Raw genomic sequence first — 20071 nt, forward strand, 5'->3', positions numbered from 1 at the left:
ACAAATAGGACAAAGAAGAATGAAGCAGAGAGAACATTTAGAAGGATTTTGCCATAGACCAAGTAGAAGATGGTAAGGGACTGACCTTCTACAGTGGTCATGTGAGTGGAAAGGGATGTAAGGGAGAGTTTGTGTAGGAAGAACTGACAAGATTTGTTAACTAATTGGATACAGGGGTAGAGGAATAATGACTAGTCAAGTATGATTGGGAGCCAGTAAACCTAGTTAACCAGAAAGAAGTTGATGGACTTAAGGGGAAAAGAGATGAGTGAAGGGGGAAGGTTCTTTTAAGAGAAAGAGGAATTCTGTTTTCGATTTAATAATAATCACTGCTATGCCCAGAGGGCTGGGATGCTGTAACCTATCCCTCTCTATTAAGAAACCCATTTCAGCTTTGGACATGAAGGCTGGAGGTCAGTCTTAAGGGAAACTGAAAAGAAGTGTCAGGCTCCACGCCTCCTTATACTTTTTTGCACTTAACAATACCATCCTAGAACTCCAGATAAGATTACTTAAAGCCTAGGCTTTGACTCATGTCTTGTCTCCTCAAATGGAGAATGGAGAGGTACTCAGTTATGGTACAGATGAGGTAAAGGGCAGTTATTTATTCCCTTAAACAAAAGACATGTTAAAAAACAAAAACAAACTAAAAAATGTACAATTATGTATCAATAGAAATCCAGAAGAAGCAGTATAACTATTATTAGACTACCAGGAGACCGATATTTAAAATACCAAGACTTGATGTGGTTTGTAGGCCTTCTGAATTTCACTGTAGTCTGCACAGTTGAAATAATTCTTTCATATTCCTTGTATTTTGGCCAGAAGGTTTGCATATGAGTTTTGACTCTGACAAATACCAGCTTGGAGAGATCCCTTAACATCTCTGAACTTTACTTTCTTTATATATCAAATAGGGATAATGATAATTTGACTAAATACCATATGTGGTTGTCATGAGTTTCAAAGAAAATGATGCATATGAAATGGTTTGCAAAACTTAAAAGAATTATCATATCAACAAAAGCTAAATTTAACTTTTTTCCCTCTTTCAACCTTCAGTTTGGCCCTATGCACTTATACTCTACTGAGTTCCCATGGAAGACTAGGCTAATTGGAAATAGTTAAGTTGTCAGTAAAAATAGCTCAAATTTTAAGCATAATTACATACCCATTTAACTCAATCACATAATGTATGATCACTGGGAGTATTTCAGATGACAGGTTTCATTGGTTGCACCATAAATATGCAATCAAGTGAAAATATTATTCTCTTAGGTCACTGGGCAGTAATCAATTGATATTCTGAAGGGATTTATGTATTCATCTGTTGGGAAGAAATGTTAAGAGCAATAACTCATATAGAAAAATGATAACTTGTACTTAGAGAGTGATTTAAGGTTTACAAGACACTTTTCAAATGTTACTTAATTTAAACTAATACTGTAAGTAGGTAATCTTATTCCCCAAACTGAGGTTAAGTGATTTGCCCTGTACTGCACAGCTAGAAAGTATGAGAGGGAAGATCTGACCCCAGCTCTTCTTGACTCCATGTCCAGTATTCTACCTACTCTGCTACTTAGGAAATATAATTAATAAACAACATGACATAATAGCTTCCTCCAGTTCTTACTTATGTTGCTACTTCATTGTACTATACAGTTGACCCTGGCTTCTTGAAATCCATGTTTGTGGAATGCAAACTCTGACTGGTTCAAACATGCTGAAAATTTTTCAATGATCCTTTGGACAGACTGCGTCTACTTTCTGAGAAGCCTTATTAATTATGAACAGGCTCATAACCAGATGGATGGTCTCTTGGAAGTCCTGAGTTCCCTTTTGTTTCTTTAATAACTGGCAGAAAATGAGGGAGGAGGAAGAGCAGAGATGCTTCTAAGAGTCAAATACTATAATTTATAAATATTAACTTAGCTATTAGAATCCTAAATGTGAGATTCTTAGCAGATGATTACTCAGTAGACATACTACTGGAGAATTTGAATTACATCAGTCATTATATTCTTGCGAAAGATGAAACCAGAGGACAAATTTAAGAATAGTTCTCAGATTATCTTTGGTGACAAATAAAATATTTGCCACAGTTGTTTTAATATGTGCCTAAAGTCAACAAAAGCATTATCTTATGGAACTTTTATGTTGCCGTGCTCATGTTAAATATTTGTGAAAAGACCACCAGGCAAAGGATTATACTAGGTTGATGGAGACAGAGAGGTAGAAAAATTCTATGAAGAACTCTATAACACCCTCCTAATTAAATTAATATGTTCTTTCATACTTTTTGATTTCAATTTAAAGTGGGGAATGGTTAATAGTAATGAAAATATGTTGAAGAATATGGTTCAAGAATAAGGAATGAAAGAGTCCAAGACTCATAAACTATGCAGAAGTTTCATGCCACAACATTATAATTTTTTTCATTCCAAAACATAATTAGGAGCCTTCTAGGAACCAAGATGGTTGGGTAAGCAGTAACTCTCTATGACTCTCCTATAGTCACCTCCAAACAACCATAAGATAGCACCCCAAAACAAATTCTGGAATAGCAGAACCAGTAAAAAGATAGGGAAAAGCAACTTTTGAAGCCAAGAAGCTTGGAAGACTGCAGGAAAGGTATGTCTCACTTTGGTAAAAAGGAACACAGTTCAGGATAGGAAGCATCCCAGGAAAAGAGCAGGAATCCCAACCTCAGCAAACCAGTGGTAGATCCTCAGCCCCAGTGAGGTGAAGCAGGCAAACTAGGACCACTTGTGTCTCTCAGCATAACCAGGTGAATGGGCAGATTCCAGTTCTGAAAACCACCACTTCAGTCCCGGGGCAAGCAGGCAACCTCCAGAGGCCTTCAAAGTATCATGCTTCAAAGTATCTCCAGGGAAATGCAGAAATGCTCCACTGGCCTCAGCACACTCCAGATACCACTACTAGGACCCTAATTGAGCACTAGGTAAGCTGCCAGACCCATGCACCTTCCAGCAGCACCAATTACCTCCCATGTAACGCCCTCAGCACAACACCAAACATGAGGGTTCTCCACAGGTTTCATGGCAATGTTGGTACAGCCCTAGGTAAATGACCAGGGCCTGAAGCACCTGGCACAAGAAGCCTAAGACAATGCCCTTTCCACCCTAGGAACAGAGATCAAATTTAAAAGAAAGGAAAAGGGCCAAAAAAGATGAGCAACAAACAAAACAAAAGAATCTGATCATTGAAAGCTATTATGGTGACAGGAAAGATTAAGACACAAACTTAGAAGAGAACAACAGTGTTAAAATGCCTATGGGCAAAGTCCTAAACAAAAACAGGAAGTAGTCTGAAGCCCAGAAACAACTCATAGAAGAGTTCAAAAAGGAGCTTAAAATCATATAAGAGAGGTAGCAGAAAAATTGGGAAAATAAATGAGAGTGACACAAAAGAGTTATGAAAAAAATTCAATAGCTTGGAAAAAACAGCAAAATTAGCCAAATGGAAAAGAAATTAAAGGAAAACAATTTAAGGAAAACAATTTAAAAGTTAGAATTGGGCAAGTGGAAACTAATGATTCTAGGAATTCATAGGAGATATCAAGAATCAATCTAAAATTTAAAAAAATAAAAAAAAACAGAAGAAAATGTAAAATACTTCATTGGAAAAACAATTGACCTGGAAAATATATGTAGGAGAGAAAATGTCAGAATTACTAGTCTATCTGAAAGCTGTAATCAAATGGAGGATCTGTACAGAATCTTTCAAGAAATTGTCAAGAAAAACTGCCCTATTATTGTGGAACCAGAGGGCAAAATAGGCATTGAAAGAATTCACTGATTACCTCAAGAAAGAAATATCAAGATAAAAACTCTAAGGAATAGTTTAGAACTATCAGGTCAAGGAAAAAAATATATTGCAAGTGGCCAGAAAGAAATAATTCAAATATCACAATTAGTATTACACAGGACTTAGTGGCTATAACATTAAAGGATCAGATGTCATGGAACATGGTATTCCAGAAGGAGATAGAACTACAACCAAGAATCACCAACCCAGGTTAATTAATATAATAGTTCTAGAAAAAAAAATGGTCATTCAATACAATAGAAGGATTTCAAGCCTTCACAAGGAGAAGACTAGAATTAAACCAAAAATTTGTTATCCAATATCAGGACACAAGAGATGCCTAAACAGGTAAAAAGGGAAAAGAAAACAAGGGATTTAATGGAACTAAACTGTTTACAATCCTACATGGGAAAGTGATTCCTGTAATTCTTAAAAATTGTACCACTAATGGTATAGCTAGAAAGAATATACATAGAAAGAGGGTACATGTATAAGATGATTTTGAGGGAATGATATAAAAATAATTAAGGGATGAGAAAGAGGAGTACACTGGTGCAGAAGGAAGGAAGAGGAAGAATGGAGTAAATTATTTCACATGAAGAGGTACGAAAAAACTATTACAGTGGAAGGAAAGATGAAAGGACGAGTGATGGGCATCACTTGAACTTTACTGTCATCAATATTGGCTCAAAGAAAGAATAATATATACACTGAGTTGAATATAGAAATTTATCTTATCTGACAGAAAAGTAGGAGGGAAAGAGATTAAGTAAAAGAGGGTGGAGGGACTGACAGAAGAGAAGTCAGACCAGGCAAGGCAGTAGACAGAAGCAAAACATTGTTGAGGAGGGAAAGGGTGAAAGGAGAGAGGGGACAAACTGGAGGAAAAATAAGATGGAGGGAAATACAGGTAGTAATCATAACTGTGAATTTGATGGGATGAACTCTCCCATGAAATGGAAGTGGATAGCAGAGTACACCAAAAACCAGAATTCTACAATATGTTGTTTAGAAGAAACACAGTTGAAGCAGATACATACACAGAGTAATGGTAAGGGGATGGAGCAGAATATGTTACACTTCAGCTGAAATAAAAACAAAACAAAATAGGAGCAGCAATCATGTTCTCAGAAAAAGTCAAAGCAAAAATAGACCGAATTAAAAGTGACAAAGAAGGAAGCTATGTCTTGCTAAAAGATACTATAGACAATGAAGCAATATAAATACTAAGCATACATCCACCAAGTGGTATAGCATCAAAATTCTTAAAGGAGAAATTAAATGAGTTACAGAAACAAATACAAAGCAAAACTACACTAGTGGGGGACCTCAACTCTCTCCTCTTAGAACTTGCTAAATCCAACCAAAAAATAAAGAAAGAAGAAACTAAGGAGGTGAATAAAATATTAGAAAAATTAGATATGACAGACCTTTGGATAAAACTGAATGGGAACAGAAAGGAATATTAGAAAAGTTAGATTTGACAGACCTTTGGAGAAAACTGAATGAGAACAGAAAGGAATATACTTTTTTCTCAGTAGCTCATGGCACCTACACAAAAAATGATCATGCATTAGGGAACAAAAATGTCAAAATTAAACATAGGCAGAAATATTAAATGTATTCTTTTTGGACCATAATGCAATGAAAACTACATTTAACAAAGGGCAGGGGAAAGGTAGATAAAAATTAATTGGAAGTGAAATAATTGAATCCTAAAGAATAAACAGGTCAAAGAACAAATCATAGAAACAATCAATAATTTCATTAAAGAGAAAAACATTAAAGAGAAAACATTCCAAAATTAATGAGATGCAGCTAAAGCAGTATATCTTTGTTTTCTAAATTACTTTTCTAAATTTTTACATCAACAAAATACAAAAAAAAGAACAAGTCAATGATTTGGGCATGGAACTAAAAAAACTAGGAAAAGAACAAATTAAAAATATACAGTTGAGCATCAAGTTAGAAATTTTGAAAATGAAAGATAAGATTAATAAAAATGAAAGTAAAAAACACAAATAAGTGAGCTAGTAAATAAAAGTTGGAGCTGGTTTTATGGAAAAAAACAAGAAGATACGGTATTTGTTAATTTGATTTAAAAAAAGAAAGAAGAAAACCAAATATTCAGTATCAATGATGAAAAAGGTGAAATCATCACCAATGAAGAAGAAATTGAAGTCTTCATTAGGAATTATTTTGCCCAATTATATGCCAATAAATCCGACAACTTGAGCAAAACTGATGAATATTTATGAAAATATAAATTACCCATATTAATGGATCAGGAGATAGAGTGCCTAAATAATGCATCTTAGAGAAAGAAATTGAACAAAGAATTAATGAATTCCTAAAGAAGAAAATCTCTAGGGTTGGATGGGTTCACAAGTGAATTCTACCAAACATTTAAAGAACAATTAATTCCAATGCACTATATAAACTGTTTGGGAAAATTGGTAAGGAGGAGTCCTACCAAACTCCTTTTATGACACAATTACCTAAACTAAGAAGAGCTAAAACAGAGAAAAAATTATAGACCCATTTCCCTAAAGAATATTGATGAAAAATTTTGAACAAAATACTAGCAAGGCAATCACAGCAATATATCACAAAGATTATATGCTATGACCAGGTGGTATTTATACCAGGAACGCATTGTTAGTTCAATATTAGGAAAATTATCAACATAATTGACCATATCAATAACAAAACCAACAGAAATCATATGATTGTCTCAATAGAGTGTAAAAGTAAGAACCTGACATACAGAGGAGGGTCTGCTATCACAGGTTCTTAGATCTGCTTTTCTAAAAGTGGTGGTGCCAAGGTGGCAGAGTAATAGCAGGGACTTACTAGAGTTCTCCCCCCAAACCCAGCCAATCGCCTGTAAAAAATGACTCTAAACAAATTCTAGAGCTGTAGAACTCACAGGGTGACAAGAGTGAATCAAATCTCCAGCCTAAGACAGCCTGGAAGGAAGCCAATAAATGTCTATGATACCACACTGCGAGCAGAGTGCAGTCCACTGTGGGCCACACTGCCACAGATGGGAACTGAGAAATCCTAGGGGTTACTGAATCTCAGGCACTTGTAGCAGTTTCCAGACTTCATGACTCCAAAATGCTGAGGATAAATTGGAAGATAAGTGGAAAAAAAACTGTGGAACCTGTGTGAAAAGAGAGTGATCTGTCCCCAGCCAGTGGAGGGGATAGAGGAGCCTGTTGCAGCAGCAGTAGGAGCAGGGGTTGTGGCAGCAATGGTCTCTGGAGCTTTGGGCCCACAGATTTTGGGGGGATCCAGTGGCTGACAGTATACTCCCCCCCCCCCCCACAGGAAGCAGAGGACTACCTTGACAAACACCTAAAAAGTCAAGTAAATAGCTGGGGAAATGAGCAAAAATCTGAAAAACGAATCAAGCTATAGAATCTTACTTTGGTGACAAGGAAGATCAAAACATACAACTAGAAGGAGAAAACAAAGTCAAAGTTCCTACACCCAAAGTCTGCAAGAAAAATATTAATTGGTCACAGGTCATGGAAGAGCTCAAAAAGGATTTTGAAAATGAAGTAAGAGAAGTGGAGGAAAAATTGGGAAGAGAAATGTGAGTGATACAAGAAAATCATGAAAAATGAGTCAACTGCTTGCTAAAGGAGACCCCCAAAAATGCTGAAGAAAATAACACTTTACAAAAAGACTAACCCAAGTAGCACAAGAGATCTAAAAAGCCAATGAGGAGAAGAATGCCCTAAAAAGCAGAATTGGCCAGATGGAAAAGGAGTTCCAAATGTTCATTGAAGAGAACAATTTCTTAAATATCAGAATGGAGCAGATGGAAGCTAATGACTTTATGAAAAATTCAAGAAATTATAAAACAAAACCAAAGGAGTGAAAAAAGTAGCAGACTGTGAAATATCTCGTTGGAAAAAAAAAAACAATTGACCTGGAAAATAGATCCAGGAGGGACAATTTAAAAATTATTGGACTACCTGAAAGTCATGATTAAAAAAAGAGCCTAGACATCATCTTTTTAGAAATTATCAAGGAAAACTGCCCTTATATTCTAGAACCAGAGAGTAAAATAGATATTGAAAGAATCCACCAATCATTTCCTCCTGAAAGAGATACCCAAAAGAAAACTCCGAGGAATATTGTAGCCAAATTTCAGAGCTCCCAGGTCAAGGAGACAATATTGAAAGCAACCAGAAAGAAGCAATTCTAGTATTGTGGAAATATAATCAGGATAACACAGGACCTGGCAGCTTCTACATTAAGGGACTGAAGGGCTTGGAATATGATATTCCAGAAGTCAAAGGAATTAGAATTAAAATCAATTAAAATTAGAATTAAAAAAATTAAAATCAAATAAAATTATTATACTCAGCGAACTGAGTATAATACTTCAGGGGAAAAATTGGTCATTCAATGAAATAGAGAACTTTTAAACATTCTTGATGAAAAGACCAGAGCTGACTAGAAAATTTGACTTTCAAACACAAGAATCAAGAGAAGAATGAAAAGGTAAACAGGAAAGAGAAATCATAAGGGACTTACTAAAGTTGAACTGTTTACATTCCTACATGTAAAAATATTTATCACTCTTGAGATTTTTCTCAGTATTAGGGTCATTAGAGGGATTATATACATATTAACAGAGGGTATAGGGTGAGTTGAATAGGAAGGGATGATACATAAAAAAATAAAATTGAAGGGTGAGAGGGGAATATATTTGGAAGAGAAAGGGAGAAATAGAATGGGTCAAATTATCTCACATAAAAGAAGCAAGAAAAAGCTTTTTCAATGGAGGAAAAGAGTGGGGAGGTGAGAGGGAAAGAGTGAACCTTACTCTCATCACATTTGACTTAAAGAGGGAATAACATGCATACTCAATTTGGTATGAAAATATATCTTACACTACAGGAAAGTAGAGGGGAAGGGGATAAGAGGCAGGTGAGTGAGATGATAGAAGGGAGGGCAAATGGAAAGAGGGGGTAATTAGAAGTAAACACTTTTGAGGAGGGATAAGTTCAAAAGAGAGATTAGAATAAATGAGGGACAAGATAGGATGGAGGGAAATATAGTTAGATTTTCATAATATGACTGTTATGGAAGTGTTTTGCATAACTACACATGTATAACCTACATTGAATTGCTTGCCTTGTCAGTGGAGATGGGTGGGGAGAGAAGAAGGGAGAGAAATTGGAACTCCAATTTTTTTAAAAAAAATGTCAAAAATTATTTTTTTATGCAACTGGGAAATAAGATATACAGCAGTAGGGTATAGAAATCTATTTTGCCCTACAAGAAAATAGAGGGGATGGGGATAAGAGAAGGGAGCAGTGTGATAGAAAGGAGGGCAGACTAGGGGGAGTGGTAATCAGAATGCACGCTGTCTTGGGGTGCAAGGAGGGGAGAGATGGGGAGAAAATTTGGAACTCAAAATGTTGTGGAAGTGAATGTTGAAAACTAGAAATAAATAAATAAATAAATTTGAAAAGAAAAAAAAGGAAAGCAACTTTTGAACTGTCAACAATCACTTTAATCAGGCACATATATCATTCACTTAGTTCAGGGGAAAAGTCAGCACCTGAACTTCAGAGAAAATATAAAGAAATAGTAATCAACAGACAGGGTTTCCAGCTGCCTGAACACAAGCAATACATACATCACAGTTCAACAGACAGATCCAACTGTCTAACCATACCAGAGATAGAAGCACCGAGATCTGTGCTTTCAAAACCAGGGGTCTCCTCAGAGGCTGCCCAGAGTCTCATCTGGCCAAACATACATTTCCAATGATTAAGCCCCAAAGCAAAACCTGACCTCAGAGTGTTTATACATTTTTCAGGGCCAGAGAGCATCACAAGCCTTGAGAACCAGTGCCCCATTAGAAAATCAACAAAAGGTGTGGGCCTCTCCTAATGAAGCTTTCCTTAATGGGCAGGCCCATTAATGGGTGGGGAAGATCTTTACATTCTCATAGTTATGATTACACATATGCAGAAAAAGCTTTTGACAAAATATAGTAACCACTTCTATTAAAATATTGCGGAGCAAAGGAATAAAAATGAGCATTTCTTAAAATGACTAGCAGTTTCTATCTAAAACCATTAGCCAGCGTTATCTCTAATGGGAATAAACTAGAAGCATTACTAATAAGGTAATGAAGCAAGGGGTGAAGTAAGGATGCCCATCATTACCACTATTATTCAGTATATTATTAGAAATGTTATTTATAGCAATGAGAAGAAAAAGAAATTGAAGGAATTAGAAGAGGCAATGAGGAAGCAAAACTATTTCTCTGTGCAGAGGACATGATTGTATACTTAGAGAATCCTAGAGAATCAACTAAAAAACTACTTGAAATATTTAGCAAAATTGCAGGATGTAAAATCGACATATAAAATCATTAGCATATCTTTATATGACCAACATGATTCAGCAACAAGAGACAGAAATAGAAATTCCATTTAAAATAACTGTAAACAACATAAAGTACTTGGGATTCTAATCTGCCAAGACAAACCCAGGAACTATATGAACACAATTATAAAATACTTTTCACATAAATCAGCTCATGTCTAAACAATTGGAAAAATATCAATCAGTCTTGGGTAGGCTGAGACAATATAATTAATTCTACTTAAATTAATTTACTGATTAAGTGCCAAACCAATCAAGCTGCCAAAAAATTATTTACTAGTGCTAGGAAACATAACAATCAAATTCATCTGGAAGAAAAAATGTTCAATAATATAAAGGGAATTCATAAAAAAATACAAAAGAAATTAGCCTAGTCATATCACATCTAAAACTGTATTTTAAAGCTGTAAACTCTCTGGTACAGTCTAAGAAATAGAGTTGTGAATTAGTGGAATACATTAGGTATACAACACAATAGTCAATGATCATAGTAACCTAGCATTTGATAAACTCAAAGACCCCAGCCTCTGGGATAAGATCTCACTATTTGACAAAAACTGATGGGAAACCTGGAAAACAATGGGTCAAAAACTAGGTATAGACCAATACCTCATACTATATACCAAGATAAGATAGAAATGTGTACAGTTTAGTCACAAAGGGTGACTTCATAAGCAAATTAGAAGAGTAAGAAATAGTTTACCTGTCAGATCTATGGGAAAGGGAAGAATTCATGACCAAACAAGAGATAGAGAACATTACAAAATTTAAAATATATAGTTTTGATCATATTAAAATAAAAGGCTCTTGTACAAACACAAGCAATGCAACCAAGTTAGAAGAAAGCAGAAAGCTGGGAAATAATTTTTACAAAACTATCTCTAAAAGAGGCCTCAGTTCTCAAATATCTAGAGAACCAAGTCAAATTTATAAGAAAAAAAGACATTCCACAAATGATCAATGATCAAAAAGATATGAACAGGCAGTTTTCAGAAGAAGAAACCAAAGCTATGTATAGGCATATGAAGAAGTGCTCTAAATCACTTTTGATTAGAGAAATTCAAATTAAAACAACTCTAAGGTACCATTTCATACCAATCAGATTGGCTAATATGACAGAAAAGGAAAATGATAAATGTTGGAGAGGATGTGGGAAAATAGGAATACTAGTGCACTATTGGTGGAGTTGCAGACTGATCCAACCATTCTGGAAAGCAATTTGAAATTATGCCCAAATAGCAATCAAACTGTTCATAGCCTTTGATCCATCAGTATCATTACTAGGTCTGTATCGCAAAGAGACCATTAAAAAGGGAAAAGGACCTACATGTGCAAAAAATATTTATAGCAGCCCTTTTCAAGGTGCAAAATATTGGAATCTGAGGGGGTGCTTATCAATTGGGGAATGGCAAACAAGTGTGGCATATGAATGTAATGAAATATTTTTTTGCAATAAGAAATGATGAACAGGTAGATTTTAGAAAAACCTGAAGAGACTTACATGAGCTGTTGCTGAGTGAAATGAGCAGAACCAGGAAAACATCGTACACAGTAACAGCAATATTGTGTGATCACCAACTATGAATGATTCTGCTCTTCTCAGCAACACAATGATCCAAGACAAGCATGAAGGACTCAGAAAGGAAAATATCCATATCCAGATAAAGAACTAATACACTGTGAATGCAAATTGAAGCATACTTTTTTCCCTTTATAATTTTTTGTGTTTTTATTTGTTTCTCCTTTAGCATCAATGACTAATATGATAATGTTGCATATAATAGCACATGTGCAATCTATATCAAATTGACTACCATTTTCAGAAGAGAGAAGGGGAAGAAGGGGGTAAGAAAAATTTGGAACTTAAAATCTGGTAAAAATGAAAGTAAAAAATCTCTTAACATGTAATTGGGGAAAAATTAAAATAGTATTTAAAAATAAAAAAGAATTAAGAAACATCGGACATGGCAATCATCCAATAACATCACAAAAACATAAAACTGTTTACATTTTAACAGATTGGAAATAACTTGTTACTTGCCTTGGAGCCGTTCCTGAGTTTGCTGTTTGTCTACAAACTTCATAAATCAAAGATAAAAATTAATACAGGGCAAGGAGAAAGACCAAAAATGAGTGAAATTTATGGTCACAAATCAAAACAACCCCATTCTCACCTGAAAATATTGATGCCCCAAATTAGGCTGGTGTTAAAGGAAATGACTTCAATGTAAATTGTAGTAATTTTTACATACTTTTTATCAACACAAAACCAGTACCACTACAAAAAATTGTTTAGGTATCAAACAGTTGACTGATTTGCCAAGTAGAAAGATGTAGCATAGAGTGCCAACACTAAGAAAATAAACTCATTTATAAACTCCTGTAGGAGAGCATTGTTAAAGTTTGAGAAATATCTCTTCATAAAGAAAGAGTAAAAGGGAAGCCTAAAAATTTAAAGAATTTGGTGATGCATCAAAAAAAAAGGGAAAATCACTCTTTGGGAACTTAAAGGAGACTGGTTTAACGTAGAGTTCTGGACTTAGAGCAAAGAATAGTTGTTTGCCATCTGAAGAAGACACTGGGAAAGTCATTTAACCTCTTTTAGACCATGTTCATTGGTGATAATAAGAGTACCAACTTCATAGGGTTATTATGGGAATCAAATGAAATAATTTATATAGTGCTTTACAAACCTTAAAACTGTAAAAGATTAATAAAATTATTAATAGTTAAATGAAGGGACAGATAGTTGGCACAGTGAACGGAGCACCAGCTCTGGAGTAATTTTCAGGTCTTTTCATCAGTGAGGCAGTAGAGCTTTTGCAGTTGGACCCCAACATCTCTATTCAAGATTTACTCAGAGAGAGGGTAGAAATGACACTGAAGTAAAATATAAATGGGAAAAACCAGCTGGGTTGGACCAAGTAGAAACAGAGGAGGTCTGTGTTAGAGAAGACACAGTTTAGTGGTCATTATGGTACTCATTCTCAAGGTATTTGCAGGAGAAGAAAACACCAAATATGTAGAAAAAATCTTAGATTTTATTATTACAAAAAAGAGAGACTCAGAACACAATAAATATCAGCCCACATACTTTCTTTTGCATCCATATAACATCGATGAGCACAATCCACCCCGGTGTCAAGGATGTCTTTCACATTCACTATTGTAAGATTTTGAGTTTCATATTTTTCTCCCTTTTTCCTTTCCTTTCCCACTCCCCAAGACAGCAAGCAATCTGATGTCATGTATGCACAATCATGATAAACATATTTCCATCTTAGACATGTTGTGAAAGAACAATCAGAGCAAAAGGGGGAAATTACAAGAAAGAAAAAACAATAAAAAAATGAGAATAGTATGCTTTGATCTGCATACAGACTCCATGGTTCTTTCTCTGGATGTGGATAGCATTTTCCATCATGAGTTTTGGAATTGTCTTGGATCATTGTATTGCTGAGAAGAACTAAGTCTATCAAAGTTGATCATTGCACAATGTTCCTGTTACTGTATACAATGTTCTCTTCATTCTGCTTACTTTATTCAGCATCAGCATTTTTTCATTAATTTTCTTTATATTCTTGATCTTTTGTTCTTCTAGATGAATTTTGGTTATTTTTTCCTAGCTCTATAAAATAAATTTTTGGTAGTTTGATTGGTATGGCACTAAGTAAATTAATTTTGGTAGAATTGTCATATTTATTATATTATCTTAGCCTAATATGGTAATCATATGACTTCTGTTTGTTTTATTACTGATATGGTCAATGCTGATAGTTTTCCTAACATTGAACCAACCCTGCATTCCTGGTATAAATTAACATCTCCTGGCACGAAATTAACATTTCATTTAAATTTTTTCATCTATATTCTTTAGGGAAATGGGCCTATAATTTTCCTTCTCGGTTTTGGCTCTTGCTGGTTTAGGTATCAGCATCTTATTTGTGTCATAAAAGGAATTTTTTAGGACTCCTTTGTTGTTTTTCTAGGTACTTTAAGGATAACTTTGATGAGGTTGTAGGGAGCAGGGAAGATTTTGCATGTAATATAGAGTATTAGAGTATATCTTTACCATTCAAAATTGATGTATCTATTTATCCATCCATCCATCTACCAGTCTGTCTACATGTAATCTAGAGAATATAAGATGCTGCTATGTATATTGTTTTGTTGTTCAGTTGTTTCAGTCATGTCTGACTCTTCACAACCTCATATGGGGTTCTCTTGACAAAGATACTAGAGTGATTTGCTGTTTCCTTCTCCAGCTCATTTTACAGATGAGGAAACTGAGGCAAACAGGATTAAGTGAGTTGCCTAGGTCACACAACTAGCAACTGTTAGAAGTTCAGGTTTTGAACTCTTGAACTATTTTGAAGTCAGGTCTTCCTGACTCCATGCCTGGTGTGCTATTTATTGTGTCACCTAACTGCCCTTGCATATTGTTTATTCAGACCAAATTATTACCTTAAAAGATCTCTAAGTTGTGATCTTGAGACTGAAGAATTGGGGGAATTATCTTCAAGATACCTGGGAATTAGAGTATGGGACAGGTTTTAGAGACATCTGAATTTAGTAAGGATTAAAGTCTGAAGAAACCTGCTAGATCCATCATAGAAGTGGACCAAAGGCAATGAAGAGGCAAAAACAACTCATTGGCTGTGATATATTTGGAAGTTAATTTGGTCAAGTAAATGCTTTGTACAAGCTGTTTTAAGTTTGGGTCCATTTTCCTCAAGGACCAAGGTGGTAGAGCAACAAGTAGGTCTCCATGTATTGGGGAAATGCTTTGTATTTCTGCTCTTGTCATATTTTCTCAGTAAAAACTCCTAACTGATACCAATTGGTTATTTGAGGAAAGGGCAGTGATCACTGAAGGGTATCAACAGAAGGAAAGTACTAACAATACCTGGTGGCTAACACTCTAGAAACACTAACACTTTGAATACACTGGAATGGAATTTTAAGCCTATAAAATTAGAGACTGAATCATCTGGATCCTTCAGTTGTATTCCTAGGGGATATGGGGAGATTAATTTAGGAGAGTACTCTTGCTCTGAGAGACAATTCATGAATGTTAGGAGGAGTTTGAAAAATGACCCCTTACTTTATACAAAGTTTACACAAACAAGTTATTATGATGGAAAAATAATTAAAAAATGTCATTAAGGAATGTTTAATCACTGAGGACTAGGGCTACTTTTATACTAATTCTGATCATAATGAGAAGCAAGTATTGGGAAATTTAATGATTCCCTTGGAAGTTGTTATGAGTTAATTACAAATTCCTGAGGGAGCTCTGGGGAAATTCTAGGATTTCTGTGATTCTGACAGCTAGTGACCTTAATTTCCTAACTATACACCCATCTCATTAATCTGAGAGTATGCCTGAGGCTGATTTATCCAGTTGGAATCTCAGTTTTTGATTCCCTAGCCATTGTGAAAGTCCCACATTCTTCCCTGGGTTTTCTCTATTTTTGTGAACTGTCATCATATGAGCATGGTATACTTCCCAAGCAACCAGACAAGCTGCTTACTGTGTACAGTTTTTAATACTAAGTATAGAAGTGACAAAAGGTATAAAAACCATTATATGAGACAACAACCATTTTGTGACTAAACTTATAATTTCTTCCAAACTTAAGCAGTCTTTGATCAGTTTATGTTCCCACTATTATTCCCAAAGCTTCAGGAAAGACAAAATTCAATTGTTCAAATTCAAAGTTAAAAGTTCAAATTCAAAGTCTCTGCGGTCTGGTCAAAATCAGCACCATATCAGAAGAATGGATAAAGATAAGAAGATTCAATTTACAATTATAATAGCTAATCAAACAAGTTATCAACACCAAAAAAACACTAAGATATTTATATAGAAAATAAAGCCACTATGATATCATGGATAAAATGATATGAATGATACCATTTCACAATAATAATATTAAAAATAACTTTCTTGAGATTTCTCAAGAACTTTGGATTTGACTGTGCAACATGGGAGACACTGGCGCAGGACCACTCAGCATGGTATGCACACATAAGAAAAGGTGCCATACTCTTAGAGTAAAGCAGAATTGAGACAGCACAAAGTGCTGGATGTGCAAATTTGGGATATTCACCCCAAATATTCATACGGACTATCTATGCCCAACCTGTGGTAGAGCATTCCTAGCTCATATTGGTCTGATCAGCCACAGTCGGACACACTGAAATCTCACTTTACAATGGTGATTTCATTTTGGTTCTCTTTGAAGACAAAGGACAACAACCACCAACCAACCATTAAAAACAACTTGTAAAGCATTTTAAGGTTTTGAAAAATGTCTTACAAATGTCTGGTTTTTATTCTCACAAACACTAGGAAGTTAAATTCTATTATGATCCCCATTTGACAGATGAGAAAATAGACAGAAGTTAAGTGATTTGCCCAAAGTCCCATATCTAGGGTCTGAGGCCCAATTTGAGCTCAGGTCTTCCTGAATCCAAGTCCAGTGCTCTATCCATTGTGCCACCCAACTTTCTTATGACATTTAACCTGTATAAAACAACTGCCACAGTGATAAGGTCAAAAGAGCCAATAAGTCACCTCAATCAGAAAACTCTTGATCCCTTTGCCAGAGATACATGATATTCAAGAGCAAAACTGGTCTAATTTCATTGGCAAAACCTTAAAAAGAAGCATTGCTTCATGAAGTCATAGAAATGAAAAAAAAGCTGAAAAACACTTTTGCAGAAAGCTTGTAATAAGATCTAAATAAGCTTAGTCATTCCAAGAACATTGGAAGATGAAACTTATAGGAGGATAAAAGTAGTCAAGAATGGAGCAAATATGTCAGAAATTCTCTAGCAGATTATTTTTTTTTTCATCTTTGACAATTGGAACCAATACATTTGGACACTTGTATCTCAGTTTTTGGTCTTATATATATAGGAGAAAATAGACACTGAATTGCAGAAAACAAGGAGGGATAAGGGCCACGGAGACAAATCAATAGGACACGGAGAAATTCATGCTGGAGATGACACAATTTTGCCTATATTGAGGACTGATTCTCAAGACTTCTGAAAGAGGAGAAGTTATTGAAGAAATAACTGAGGGAAAAGAAGCTGCTACTTCTCTTCCAAAAAAAAAAGAAAAAAAAAGGCGATTGAAAGGAAATAAATAACAACTGACCCTTGTGATTTTTTTCTCATTTCTATAAAATCTTTATGAGAATGAGCTATATACATACCAAGGTCAAGATCCTTCATGAAAAAGAGCACAGTTTATAAAAATGGTTTTTACAGCTATTTGTAACTTACAGTCATACAATTGACTAAAAAATGCAAAGAATATTAGATCCCACTGTGCTTATTGTAGGTATTCAATAAATGCTCACTGGATTGAACAGAGCTTCATTTCATTTTGAGCTACCCCTATTGAACACTTCAGTGATCTTAAAGTAGTTTTGGCAATAATAATATCAGGCTATTTTGAAAAACAGCTATTACCTTGCCTTCTGCAAAGTCACAATCCATTAATTTATTCAACAAACATTTTAAAGCACCTGCTTTCTTAGAAATTGAGAGAGATAGTTCTCTCTCAGATAAATCACATATAGCATATGTCACTCAGAAGTGACCCAAGCCAATCTGGTAGTCCATGAATACATTAGTTATATAATTACCCTGAATTATCCCCTTTTGGCTCATTGCAATACTTGCCTTTAATTATCCCACTCCTCTCTCCAATAAACCCTTCTCTGATTTCTTTTAATGATTTTATTCATGAGGAATTTCAATATTATTGACTATTAGTCAATTACTTGGCAGTAACTAGGCAATTACTTCATGACCCTGGTGCTTTGTATTCTGACATGGTTCTTTTCACTTTTTTCATACCTGCATGACTGGTTCTGGAGGGTTTCAGTTGGCACCTGAATCTTAGGTAATAGTTACAACAACAAAAATACTTTATGTAGTACTCTAATATTTTCAAAGGTTTTTTTTGTTTACAAATATTAACACCCTTTGTCCTCATAACAATCCTGGGAGGTGTGTGTTATTAATATCTTCATTTTACAGGTGAGAAAACTAAGGCGGGCAACGATTTGCCCAGAGTTACATAACTAGTATCTAAAACAGAATTTGAACTCAGGTCTTTCATGATTCCAACACATCTATCCATAATACAACTTATCTGACAATATTGGAGTTTGTGGCATTTAATCCTCAATATTTTATGACTGACAACTTGAGGGAATAAAAATGTAGAATGGTGTTTAAGTATTACACGTCATTAGTCAATGATTAATTTGATAAATGCTAGTCTAATTTCTATTCTGTTTCTTTACTATAATTATTAAGTCATAGAAGGTGAGATATGAAAGGAGCTTCAATAGCCATCTAGCCTAACCAGTGAAAAGAAGGCTGCCTATAGTTTACCTGACAATTGGTTATCTGGATTCTGCTTCAAGACCACCAAAGAAGGTGAACCCACCAACTCTTTAGGCAGCTCTTTGTACATCTCTAATTATTAGGAAGATTATTATGATTGTTACGAGCCTAAATTGGCCTCTTTGCAAATTCCACTCATTGTTCCTTGTTCTACCTTCTGGGGAGGGAATGAGGGAACAAGTATTTTTAAAACATGCACCATGTACCAGGCACTGTTCAAAGTGCTTACAAACATTATCTCATTTCATTATTCTGAGATCAGAAAAAACCAAATGTGGTCCCTTCTGCACATGACAGGCTTTCAAAAACTTAAAGATTGGTAGCGTTTCTCCCTTTCAGCCTTCTCTTTTTCAGACTAAACATGCCCTCTTCCTTTAACCAATCCTTATAGGTCAATGTCCTTCAACATCTTGGTAGCTATTCTCTGAACACTCTCATTTATCAATATCCTTTCTTAAAATAAAAAAAAATGTTTTTAATTTTTAACATTGACCTGTATGAGACCTGGAGTCCCAAATTTTCTCACCCTCCCCCTTCTCTCTGCTATAAATGTCCTTCTTAAAGGAAGGCTCCCTCAACTAAAGAAAACACTCTAGATGAGTTTTGATGTGGATACCATATCCAGAGACCATTGCCTTCCTATTTTAGGATATTATGTTCATCTTAATATAACCAAGATTGTGTTAGCTTTTTTGGTTACTACTTTACATTAGTAATCATATTAAGCTTGATGCCTCACCACCACCTCCCCCATCAAGCATTTTTTTATTTTAAAGAAACAGCTTTCTAACCATGCCTTTCCCATCTTACCTTTGTGAAGCTGACTTTCTGTACGTAGATATAAGACAATACATTAGGTTCAGGCCAATGCCTCAACTTGTCAAGGTCCTCTTGGGTCTTGACTCTACTATTCACAATCTGGTGGATTATTTACTCCTTCCAGGTTTGTATCTTCTGCAAATTTGATAAGCATACTATCTTTTCCTTTATCCAAATCACTGATGAAAATGTTAAACAGCACAGAGCCAAGTACAGATCCTGGGGATACTTTACTGAAGGACTGCAACATCAACACTGAACTGTCAACAACTACTCTTTGAAATGACCATCCCACCACTTCTGAATGTATCTGATTGTACTATTAACTAATCCATGTCTCCATCTTCTCCTTTAGAACAGTATAAGATACTTTATCAAAAGCTTTGCCATAATCTATGTAGCATATCTAGTTATACAAACAACTTCTCTTCATCTACTATTTTATTTCTCCTGTGGAAAAAGATAATGAGTTTAGTCTGTCATGACCTGCTCTGGATAGAATCATGGTAGTTTTTGTTAATCACCACTTCCTTTTCTAGATGTTTGACAAACATTGTTTTAATGATCAATTAAA

Source organism: Notamacropus eugenii, chromosome X, assembly GCF_028372415.1.
Source record: "Notamacropus eugenii isolate mMacEug1 chromosome X, mMacEug1.pri_v2, whole genome shotgun sequence".
Taxonomy (NCBI): Eukaryota; Metazoa; Chordata; class Mammalia; order Diprotodontia; family Macropodidae; genus Notamacropus; species Notamacropus eugenii.